Genomic DNA, 13,189 nt, shown 5'->3' on the forward strand with positions numbered 1-13,189 from the left:
AACTCACAAATGTAGCCGCTGTGGTGGAACAGGACACAACAAGGCAACATGTAAAAATTCTATCTGAGTGTGGAGCTGATGAGATGTGATTTTTTGGCGCGGATATGGACAACATATATGTTGTAATGTTTTATTTCCGGTTGTGGACTATTTTAATAGTCACTAGGTTGACGAAATGTTGTTTTTTTGTGCGGATGTGGACTTTCGGCGGATGTGGACTAGTTTAATAGCCACTTATTAGACGTTGATATTTGGGATTTATAAGATATCCGTATCGTATGTACCTACTATAGGCCATGATACATTACCTAAGTAGAGGTTGTCCATCGTCAAATGCGATTCGTCATTTTGTCGAAAAAGACATATAAAGAATTACCAATATTCAGATATAAATAGTTGCATTTACTTAAAAAGCTTTGGAATGGGAAGCAGAATATCATAATTTCGAAAGACAAACTAAACTGGGCAACATAGATAGAGCTACAATTAAAACGGCGTCCATAGACATAATAAGTTGGACGATTTCAATGGAGAACTTACCGTTAATTATGGAAGGACGTTTGTCATGGGATATCGAATAATTGCTTAAACCTCTTACAACGCCAAAATGTGTAGCAAGCGGGACATTTTACCTCAGTGCATTCCTCGCATACATCATACTCTATGGTAGGAATCATTCTCCTAAATTTAGCAATCATAGAACGCCCTTCAACTGTGGATTGAGAACTCAACCGTATGAAATCATAGAACACTCGTTGGGCGACAACATCTCCTTCGTCTTCTTCTTCTAAACAATTACGGAACTCCGTCATTAAAGCAATCCCCTCATCCGTCTCATGCACACATAACACCAAAAGTGTGAGCATGAAACTCATTGCCATCGAGAGCTTCTCCTTTCGGAATAGGTTACTCCACTTGTAAGCAAACATGGGAATGGCATCTCTGTAGTCCCCGTATTTTGCAACGTCTCTAACGCCCTCTAGGTACATTGATGTAGGGTTCCTGGCTTTTATGGTCCTTACAAAAAATGGACGAAATATTGAATTTGTTTTTATCACTCTTGGCTGCTCTTCGATGATTTGAAGAGACGCTTCCCTCAATACCAACTCATTAAAAGCAAGAGCACATCCTTCTGAACCAGATGCAATGAGAGGTGCTAACTTTTGGAAACCAGATTTAGCAAGAAGTGTGACAATGAAAATTGCAAGATGATGTGGTAGGTCAAGGAGATTTGTCATTTTCTATTTGTGCTAGGTACATAATGAAGATGCAGTCTGAACAACAGAGTGTACTAATGCAGTGACTAGTTCAGAAGACTCAACGATAGAAGAAACAACAAATAAGGAAAGAGAAGAAAGGCGGTTTGGCTTGGGCACAAGACAAAGAAGAAGTGTCTAGAAGCATCTGGAAGCGTGAAGACTTTACTTTTATAAGAATAAAAGTAAATTAGAAGAGTTGGATAATTTCCTAATTCATAAAGAAAAAGGAAAATATCCTAAAGCCTATTTAGAAGTGGAATAGGAATTTCCTGTTGTATGGAGATGTCCTAGTTCTATAAATAGGGAGCCAAGGCTTGAAGAAAGTTTGGCACAATTAAGAGAAAGAGATTCTTGCAATAAGCTTTAACTTGAGAGAAAAGAGAGTTGAGAGCTTATCGAGTGCATAGGGTTTCTTTGAAGTGATTTTAAGATCAAAGTGTGTGATCTTAGAAAGAGGGTCTTTGAGAGATTAGGAATTTGTTTAGGGAAAAACCCATTGTAAACAGAATTTCTATATATCAAAGATAGCGTTTTGAGAAACCCAGTTTTTACTATTCTGATCTAGTTCAATCCGTAAGACTCTTGCTTTTACAATTGGTATCAGAGCAACACCTGTTCAATATACTACATGTGAGATCTTGAGGACACAATGGAGAGTTACGGAGATTTAGTCAATAGTAACAAGGTTATATTGGATGACGGTAACTATGGTTTTTGGAAATCCAGAATCAAATCGATTATTGGAGGTATCGACCGTCTGGCGTGGAAGGTTGTTCTGGAAAAGTGGGTCGAACCGACTATCATCAATAGCGAAGGAGATAGGATACCAAAACCAGAAAGTGATTGGACTGATGAAGAACAGAAAAAATCCAAGTATAATTCAAGAGCTCTCACAGCAATACACTGTAGTGTTGGAAGAAAGCAGTTTGAATTAATACAAGGATGTGAGACAGCGAAGGAAGCATGGGATCTCTTACAAGCACACTATGAAGGAACTTCTAAAGTTCAAAATTCAAGAAAAGACATGTTAGCTTCACGGTTTGAAAATCTCAAGATGGAAGAACATGAGTCGATCTCAGACTTTACTTCAAAATTGAGCACTCTAGCACAAGAAGCAGTAACACTTGGAAAGAAATACAAAGATCAGAAGTTGGTGAAGAAAATTCCTAAGATGTTTACCTGCTAGATTCATGGCATACAAAACTGCTCTAACAGTTTCACATAAGACAGAGGATCTCAGTTTTGCAGAAGTTGTTGGGATGTTGCAAGCACATGAATTGGAACTAGGAGGGGTAAAGAAAACAAAAGGAATTGCTCTAGCTGCTAAGGAAGACCTGACTCAGACAGAGGATGAAGATCCAGTTGGACTTCTGGTTAGAAGGTTTGATCGTGCTCTGAAGAAATATGAACAAGGTCAAGGATCAGGACAAAAACGAACAAACTTCAGAAGATATTCTGAAGAAACCAAAGAATATAAGAAGTCTGAGATGCAGTGTCATGAGTGTAAGGGAATTGGACATTTTGCTCGAGAATGTCCAACCATCAAGCTTCGGGAGGCTAAGTGTGTTCTATGCAAGGGAGTTGGTCATACTCAAGACAATTGTGTGAATCGCAAAGAGAAATCTATGATAAGCATGGAAGAAGAATCAGATAGCGACGAAGAAGAGATCCTAAATCTTGTTGCTATGATTGGAATCACAGAATTTGAGGATGGAGAAGAAGTGACTGACTCAGAGAATGAAGAAGAAGTTGATATAGTTCAGAACTACAAAGAAGTACGTGATACTCTTGTCCATATGGGAAAAGAAAATCAGAATTTGCTAAAAGAAAAAATGCGCCTAGAGGCTCTAGTGCTAAAACTGCAGAATGAGTTGGAAGATGAAAAGAAGATTGCCAAAGATTGTGTACTAATGACAAAAGAGAAATTGTTGTTATCTGCTAAAGCTGATGATCTTGAAACTCAACTAACTGCAGAAAAGAAGGCAAAATCTGAATTACAGGCCGAACTAGACCAACAGTACAGAAAGATACACATGTTTGCAGGAACTAAGCAGCTCGATAAAATTCTGAGCTATGGAAGAACTGAGAAGACACATCAAGGACTTGGCTTTACTGGAGCAAAAAGTTTGAGCACATCCACAACCAAGTTTGTATCGGCTGGAGTAGATCAGGTGAAAACTGAAGCAGTCAACATTAATAATACCAAATATGCAGGATGCTTCTTTTGTGGAAAGTTAGGACACTATAAGGCATACTGCTACAAGTACTGGGAAAAAATTTGAAGACTAAAGAATCATGGGAAGTACTTTTGGAATGGGTTCAAACGTCAAATTTGGATTAAAAAATCTGATCTATATCAGCCCAAACGTGTGTCTACCTCAGACCTAGGATTTCGATGCAACATGGCCATGATAACAGAAGAATAAGAAGAAGTCTTACCTTGGTATTTTGATAGTGGCTGTTCTCGACATATGACAGGATCACAGGTAAACCTGGAAGATATAAAAAAACTGAGAGGTGGCAATGTTACCTTTGGTGATGGAAGAAAAGGAATCATACAGGGCAAAGGTAAAACATGTAGTGATCAATTGCCAAAACTCGATAATGTGTATCTTGTACAAGGGCTGAAGGCAAACTTGATCAGTATAAGTCAACTATGTGATGAAGGAATGTCAGTTCTATTCACAAAAATTGACTGTAAGGCCATGGATGAAGATGGAAAGACTAAATTGCATGGGATAAGATCAGGAAGCAACTGTTACATGTGGGAGAAAAATACTGAGAAGTGTTTTAGTGCAAGAGACAACCTGAACTTGTGGCATCAAAGGCTAGGGCACATCAATATCAGGAATTTAACTACTCTTGTGAACAAGGAGATCATCCGAGGAGTACCTCAACTCAAAGGTGAAGACAAGATGATATGTGGACCATGCAATCAAGGAAAGCAAGTTAAAATTCAGCACAAAAAGGTTCCAGATGTGCAGTCTAAAGTTGTTCTAGATCTTATTCATATGGATCTAATAGGGCCGATGCAAGTAGAAAGCCTGTCAGGAAAGAAGTACGTATTTGTGTTAGTTGATGACTACTCACGATACACATGGGTTCGGTTCATTCAAGAAAAGTCAGAGACTGTGAACAGCTTCATGATTCTAGCACTTCAACTCATCAATGAAAAAGGATCTATTAAGAAGATAAGAAGTGATCATGGAGGAGAATTTCAGAATGAGTCAATGAAGGAATTTTGTGAAAGTCATGGTATAGTGCATCAATTCTCAGCTCCTAGAACTCCACAACAAAACGGTGTTGTAGAAAGAAAGAATCGGACATTGCAAGAGATGGCACGAGCTATGATGCATGGAAATCAAGTACCAAAGAGATTTTAGGCTGAAGCTTTGAACACGGCATGCTACATATTAAATCGTGAATATGTCAGAAGAGAAACCTCCAAGACACCATATGAGCTATGGAAGGGCAAAACACCAAACTTGAGTTATTTTCATGTGTTTGGTTGCAGATGTTTCATTCTGAACGACAAAGACTATCTAGGAAAATTCGATTCCAAGAGTGATGAAGGCATGTTTCTTGGATACTCTAAAAGTAGTATGGTGTACAGAATATTCAACAAAAGATCATGTGCTGTAGTTGAATCAGTCAACGTGATGTTTGATGATTTAGCAGGTTCAAGCAAAGGAAACCGTAAGTCAGACAGTGATTCAGAAACAGAGACACCTGGTTCAGAGGCAGAGAAGGCTGAGTCAGAAACAGAGGAAACAAAGGACAATGAGTCAGAACCAGAAAACTCTCATTCAGACTTACATGGTACTCTGACAGTTCATAAGAATCATTCAGCCTCAGATATCATTGGAAAACTCACTGAAAGAAAGACCAGAGGAGTACAAATCGATTTCAAAAAGCTGCATAGTAACTTTGCAATATGGGAGACAGTACAATTTGAGTGCTTTGTGTCATTCATTGAACCAAAGAATCATGTTGAGGCTCTTAAAGATGATTTCTGGATCATAGCAATGGAAGAAGAACTTGAACAGTTTGAACGAAATCAAGTATGGGAGTTGATTAAAAGACCAGAAGATATCAACATCATCGGAACTAAATGGATCTTCAAAAACAAAATCGATGAAAGTGGTGTTGTAGTTCGGAATAAAGCTAGGTTGGTCGCACAAGGATATACTCAAATCGAAGGAGTTGACTTTGAAGAAACCTTTGCTCATGTTGCACGGTTGGAATCCATCAGATTGTTTCCGGGAATGGCTTGCATATTGAATTTCAAAGTGTATCAAATGGATGTAAAAAGTGCATTTCTCAATGGTTATCTACAAGAAGAAGTCTACGTAGAACAACCTAAGGGTTTTGAAGATGTGACTCATCCCGAGTATGTTTATAAACTGAAGAAAGCCCTTTATGGATTAAAGCAAGCACCCAGAGCATGGTATGACAGATTGACAATTTATCTGACTGAGAATGGATATATTCGTGGAAGTGTTGATAAAACCCTGTTTACACTTGAACAAGCTTCTGACATTCTAGTGGTTCAGATTTATGTTGATGATATCATTTTTGGAAGTACATCAGAAATACTTGTCAATAGATTTGTGAAGATAATGACTCAAGAATTCGAGATGAGCTTAGTTGGAGAGCTGAAGTACTTTCTGGGATTGCAAATCTCACAATCTGATGAGGGCATATTTATTTCTCAAAGTACTTATGCAAAGCAACTTTTAAAGAAATTTCAGATGGAAAAATGCAAAGAAGCAAAGACACCCATGAGTACATCTATCAAGCTGTCTAAAGATGAGACTGGTATTGATGTCAGTATGAAGCAATACAGAGGCATGATAGGCAGTCTACTGTATCTTACAGCAAGCCGGCCTGATCTATGTCTGAGTGTAGGCATGTGTGCAAGATATCAAGGAAATCCCAAACAGTCACATTTGGAGGCTGTAAAGAGGATCATCAAGTATGTGAAAGGGACAGTTGATCTTGGTATCTGGTACTCTAAAGGATCTAATAAGAATCTGGTCGGATATTGTGATGCAGACTATGCAGGAAGTGTTGTTGATCGAAAGAGCACAAGTGGAGGATGTTTTTTCTTAGGGAACAATCTGATTGCTTGGCTAAGCAAGAAGCAAAATTCTGTGTCTCTTTCAACTGCAGAGTCTGAATATATTGCTATGGGAAGTTGTTGTACTCAATTGCTTTGGATGAAACAAATGTCAGCTGATTATGGCATGGATTCTGGTGTACTTCAGGTCTATTGTGATAGCAAAAGTGCAATTGATATATCCAAGAATCCGGTTCAGCATTCAAGAACTAAGCACATTGATGTTAGACATCATTTTATAAGAGAGCTTGTTGAGAAGAACCAGGTTCTTATTGAGCATGTTGAGACAGAGGTGCAGCTAGCAGATATGTTCACAAAGGCATTAGATTTTAGTCAGTTTTCTTTCTTAAGGAACTCGATTGGAGTTTGTGCTATGTGAATCAATTTCTGACTGATTCAAGGAACTCATACAGGCTGAAGCAGTTAGGATTATTTTTAATCAGTCCGTATTGTCTGGGATTTAAAAGTTTAAATTGAAAAGAAGGAGGAAAGAAAAATCTTTTGTTATAGATTTCCTCGAGATTCGGGCATCTAAAGAAGAAAAGAAAATCTTTTAACAAAAGGAAAGAGTTTTGAGGATGTGACTTCAGAGTAAAAACAAGTTTTGTTTAAAAAAAACAAAAAAACAAAAACAAAGGAAGAAGAAGACGAAAAGTCTAGGTTTTTGAACAACAATGGTGAAAGCTACTCGAAGTGGGTTGATCGGCCGGAATGGTGGTGCTTCAACTACTCGAGATGATGGTGCTCTCAATCGCCCACAGCTGATTGATGAATCGCGTGACTCAGAAGCTACTCCTTCTCCTGTTTAGACTCTTGTGCCTTACGAGTTGGACTCAAGTGCTTCTTCTGTCTCGGATCCGGTTGCCACTCCACAAGCTGACATCGGTGAAGCTTCTGCATCTGCTTATGCGTCAGCTCAGGACCATCCTACTGACGAGGAATCAACGCCGGTGTCTCAATCTGAACCAGTTCCAATTTCAGTCGAAATTCCAGAAGTTGATCCAACCATCTCTTTCCAAGATCAGTTTCAACAGCAAGAGATGAAGAAGAGACAGCATCCAGAAACAAACGCAGCTGAGTCTTCCAAAAAGCGACGAATTAAGAAAGGTATTTCTAAATCTCCAGGTTTTGATTCCTCAAGATTTGTGTCTCGTGCTGCTCAGTTACGATATAATAGCTTCATCTCTCGTCGGCTTATTCAAGAACGTCGTGTTGATGTTCTCAAAGAGGATACTTGGGGTTATTGTCAGAAAATTATGGATGTAGGTTTAGAGGAACTCGCTTTTGAACTAGCTGATTATGTCAAAGCAATTGTGTGTGAGTTTTATGCTAATCTTCCTTCTGAGGTGTCCTCTTCTGGTGTTCAAGTGTTTGTTCGGGGTCAGATATTTGAGTTTTCTCCAACAGCTATTAATCGTGCATTGCTTCAGAAGCCTCTGACTAAAGCAGAACGTCGAGCAGATGCAGCTGCTAATGATGTTGCAATTGATCAGGTTGCCAGAGTTCTTAGTGGAAAAGATAAATCTAACTGGAGAGGTTTAAGTGTCAAGAATTTACCTGCTGGAGTTGGAGCATTGCTTATGATTGCTGCTTACAATTTGGTTCCATCCTCACATAAGAATCATCTTGCTGAAAAACGGGCCAGGGTAGTTTACAAGATTCTTCAAGGTATTCGGTTTGATGTAGGTCAGCTGGTCTATGAACAAGTCATGGCATGGAATTCAATTCAGAATGATGATAAGCGTTGGCTGATTTTTCCAAGGGTTATCACTGAGTTGCTGCTTGTACAGGGCGATATTCATAGTGAAGATGAGGACTTTATTGTTGCTGATGACTATGTTAAAGATCCTCGCACTGGTGAAGCTTATGCTAAAAATTATCCTGCTGATGACAGTTTTGGTTGTTCTCCTACCTCTGAGCGAGTTGGTCCTGGTCGTGATATTGATGTTATTCAGCTTGGTGAGATTCGTCTGCCTCGTGGTGGAGATGGCAGTGATGCAGCATCTTATGCGGCTTTGGTTGATACGGCTGGTGTTCTGAAGAGACTTTCTGATGACGTTCTGAGAAAGCTTACTGAAGTTGTTGATCGACTGATTCAGAATCATCCTATGTCCAAGAAAGCTTGATTTTGGTTTTTAATCTGTGTTGTCTCAAGCAGGGGGAGAAGAAGCATTGATCATGGGGGAGTATTGCTAATTACCAGCTGTTTGATCATGGGGGAGTTTGAATCTTAAAGTTTTTTTGATTTTGGGGGAGTTTTAGTTTGACCTTTGCAATTTGCTTCAGTGTGTTTCAGTTTCAACATTTTGAGATGAACCCCAGTTTGTTTTAAGACTTCTTTGAATTTCAGAGTATCTCAAAGTATGTCTTGGCTTAAAAACTTTTGTAGTACAAAGATCTAACATACAAATGCTTGAAGACTACAAGATTAAAAAGGGGGAGATTGAAGATGCAGTCTGAACAACAGAGTGTACTAATGCAGTGACTAGTTCAGAAGACTCAACGATAGAAGAAACAACAAATAAGGAAAGAGAAGAAAGGCGGTTTGGCTTGGGCACAAGACAAAGAAGAAGTGTCTAGAAGCATCTGGAAGCGTGAAGACTTTACTCTTATAAGAATAAAAGTAAATTAGAAGAGTTGGATAACTTCCTAATTCATAAAGAAAAAGGAAAATATCCTAAAGCCTATTTAGAAGGAATAGGAATTTCCTGTTGTATGGAGATGTCCTAGTTCTATAAATAGGGAGCCAAGGCTTGAAGAAAGTTTGGCACAATTAAGAGAAAGAGATTCTTGCAATAAGCTTTAACTTGAGAGAAAAGAGAGTTGAGAGCTTATCGAGTGCATAGGGTTTCTTTGAAGTGATTCTAAGATCAAAGTGTGTGATCTTAGAAAGAGGGTCTTTGAGAGATTAGGAATTTGTTTAGGGAAAATCCCATTGTAAACAGAATTTCTATATATCAAAGATAGCGTTTTGAGAAACCCAGTTTTTACTATTCTGATCTAGTTCAATCCATAAGACTCTTGCTTTTACACATAATACGTACCCCATATTACGTATAAATATGGACATTATAATGAAAGTTCATTAATTATTGGGTTGTTGTTGGTTGTGAAGCAATTTACTCACAGTTCTTTACTTAACATTTAATGTTTAAGAGCGATATTAATGAACTTTTAAAGAACACTTACCAGCTACTGACAGACAAACGTGGATGGACCAAAAGAAATTGGAAAATAAACGGCTTAAATGATAAACGTCTATGGACAATATAGGAATTCCACCGTATAGACAACATTTTATTGTATGGACATATAACCCTATAGCAAAAATTACATATTGATATTTGCTTGTTTGGTGTAAACCCTTCGTTTAAAAGCGTTTGTTGATGGTTGATGAGAGTCGACAAATAAAGGCGTATGCGAACTGGATTAAAAACGTTTATAAAATTATACATAAAATGCGTGATGAAAATAACTGGATTGAATTAAAAACTATTTAAGAAAGGAACAGACATTGATAATAAGGATGACAAGTTCTGGGTTTTACTGGTTCCAAGAATTATGCCCATGAAATATAGAAGTGCCATACATAAGGCATTTAAGTTTATTTGCCTTAATTACGGGGAACTAGGCAAAACAGTGAAAAAAGAACCACCGCAACTGTAGACATAATAAGAAGGACAGATTTAATACTTGTAAACATCGTAGACCTCTTGAGGCGTAACTCCGCCATAAGTTCATGGAAAACTAAGGTCAACTCGTTGATTTGGGCGTCATTGTTGTCCACTACTATTTTAAGATGATGAATGTCTCCGTCGTGCATCATCACTCTGGACCACATCACGGTGGGGGTCAACGTTTTCACCATTGTCATTTCGGTTCATACCTTCGATGAGTGCTTCGTGAGCAGATACAAGTTTCTGGACATCTTCAAGCTCGTCCGTCATAGCTTCGTCCCACCACTTGAAAGTATGATACTCGTCGTCCTGTAAAAGAGCATAGCCATAGATTTGGGTATGAAAAACCAAATAAAGCATATCCATAGATAAATTAATAAACAAAATACATAGATACTTAAAAATAAAAAAATACATATCCATAGATAAATAAAAATAAAAATAAGATTTGGTTTGTTTTTTGTGTTAATTAGTAGACCCTAAGTACATGTTAATCAACCCAATATATATCTAACAAGAATGTGGCTTTTGAGTAATTATTTAACATTTGAGTTGTTTTTTGTGTGGATTTCTATACCCTAAGTACATGTTATTCAACCCAAGCTAAATATATAAAGAATGTGGGTCTTTTAGAAAGTTCTTGTCCATTTGGTTTGTTTATTCTCTGGATTACTGGGTCGGATGAAACAAGAAAATTGTTGTCCATTTGGTTTCTTTTTTGTGTGGATTACTATACCCTAAGTACATGTTTATCAACACAAGGTAAATCTAAAAAGAATGTGGCTTTTGATCAATTATTTAACATTTGAGTTGTTTTTTGAGTTCATTAATAGACCCTAAGTACATGTTTATCAACCCAATCTAAATTTATAAAGATTGTGGGTCTTGTTGAAAATTCTTGTCCATTTGGTTTGTTTGTTGTGTGGATTACTATACCCTAAGTACCTGTTTATCAACCCAATCTAAATATAAAAAAGAACGTGGGTATTTTTAAATTTTTTTATGATTGGTTTGTTTTTTGTGTTCATTACTATACCCTAAGTACATGTTTATCAATCCAATCTAAATCTATAAAGATTGTGGGTCTTGTTGAATTTTTTTATGATTGGTTTGTTTTTTGTGTTCATTACTATACCCTAAGAACATGTTTATCAACCCAATCTAAATCTATAAAGAATGTGGGTCTTGTTAAATTTTTTTATGATTGGTTTGTTTTTTGTGTTTATTACTATACCCTAAGTACATGTTTATCAACCCAATCTAAATCTATAAAGAATGTGGGTCTTGTTAGTTTTTTTTATGATTGGTTTGTTTTTTGTGTTCATTACTATACCCTAAGAACATGTTTATCAACCCAATCTAAATCTATACAGAATGTGGGTCTTGTTAAATTTTTTTATGATTGGTTTGTGTTTTTTTTGTTAATTAGTATACCCTAATTACATGTTTAGCAACCCAATATAAATCGAAACAGAATGTGGGTCTTTCTTCAAATTAATATATAATCCGTTTCTTATAGAGTGATTTGGGTTTTGAAGTATGTCCTTAGGGTATAATAATGGTTTAAAGCCACTAGCTTTGAGTTTTATCAATCTAAAATAATTAACGTAAACCATTTGAGACAATCATTTAGAGGAAATCAAACAATACTAAACAAATAACAATAAAAGGACAGCAAACATTATAAAGCAAGTGGACAAACAACAACCATCCATAACAGAAGATGTATAACAAGTCGTGGACAATATATCCTAAGTATTCATGGAAAAACCACAACCATAGGGACAAAGGATGTCAAGTTGACATAAAATATGTTTTTAACGCAACACGAAAGTCAACAAAGTTTGGGATGATGAGAGAGACAAAGTTTCAGCAAACAAATCTGTCGTAGACATCAATGGCGTACTTCATCCTGAAGTTGTTTACCATCTCCTTTGTTATATCATCCATTTGCAGACCTGTGCATGGAGTTCAATGAACTTGACCGAAAATGGACCACAATCACCAGTACGGTCATTTTGGGCCACATTCACCACCTTTTCATAAGTGAAAGACTCCGGCAGATCAAACTGTCCACAATCCCCAAATATGTCTTTTAAAAAGACTGGGAGCATGTCCTCTACTGGCTTCATGAACCTGGTCATCCTTTTCTGGTCGTTGTTCACAATTAGAGGATCCAAAATCTCAATTTTACCTGGTAAAGATGAATGACGAGAGTAACCAATGTCTCTTCCCCCAGTTCATAGGTAGGTATACTCTGTCCACCTTATCAAACCACATCAAGTGATGAGACCGGCTTGGAACAATCCCCCTAGCATAATTCTTGCACACACTATTCCACCTGTAAGGAGCTCGCTTGTCACGTTTTTTGAATCCGTTGTACTCATTGCATAACATACTACAGAAGTATGTATCCAAGACGGCGACCCTCATGTCCATGAATGATTCTCCGAGCTTTGACCAAACTAGAGTTAGCATAGCTTACATGTGCTACCAAAATTAGTAAATGCGTATTAGGAAAGGGAAAAAAAACAGATATTTTCAAAAGAATAACAATTTCCATAAACTTACCGGAGTGTCTACCCAATTCTGTGGAGTATATATCTCAGCAAAGAAGCTCTTCTTCACCGGATGTCCATCAATACAATACTCCCTGTTATTAGCAGGAAATATATTATAACGAATTAATACGAATTATATTATGTAAGAATTCATAGCAATTTCTTTTATGTAAATATGTACACTTACTTCCGGCGGTAAGACTCAAGTTTTGCGAGGAACTTTTTCCTTCTAGCAGCTTCAACCTTTTGAAAAGGACTGTATACGTCGTGGACAGCTTCAGGCCCTTTGCTCTTTTCGTTTGGAGTACTCCTAAATTTGATTGGGACCCTCTTTACTCGTTTTGATGGTAAAGTTAGTTCATGATTCAAGTCTAAGGAAGTTGATGACATGACTACACGTTTTAAACCACGGGTAGGTTCCTCTGGGCTAAGTGGCTGGAAAAGTTAGGGCAAAAAAATTATTTAAATTAGCATATATTAGATTATAAAGTAAAAGGCAATGAGGAGAACACTTACCTTCTCTCTGACAATGACTGTCTGCATAACCCTCTTTCCAACCTCTTCAATTGACAA

At 37.4% G+C, this 13,189-nt stretch overlaps 1 long non-coding RNA gene across 1 annotated transcript; it reads right to left on the reverse strand.

Moving 5' to 3' along the window:
• Positions 1-11,762: 11,762 nt before the first annotated feature.
• Positions 11,763-12,854, reverse strand: LOC17889521. Its single transcript, XR_002834439.1, has 3 exons — positions 12,804-12,854; positions 12,627-12,708; positions 11,763-12,545 (listed from the first exon to the last, which is right to left on the reverse strand). It is a non-coding gene; the product is annotated as an uncharacterized LOC17889521 (long non-coding RNA).
• Between the last annotated feature and the right edge of the window lie 335 nt (positions 12,855-13,189).

The sequence above is a fragment of the Capsella rubella genome, unplaced genomic scaffold (assembly GCF_000375325.1).
Source record: "Capsella rubella cultivar Monte Gargano unplaced genomic scaffold, Caprub1_0 scaffold_4, whole genome shotgun sequence".
NCBI classification, from domain to species: Eukaryota; Viridiplantae; Streptophyta; class Magnoliopsida; order Brassicales; family Brassicaceae; genus Capsella; species Capsella rubella.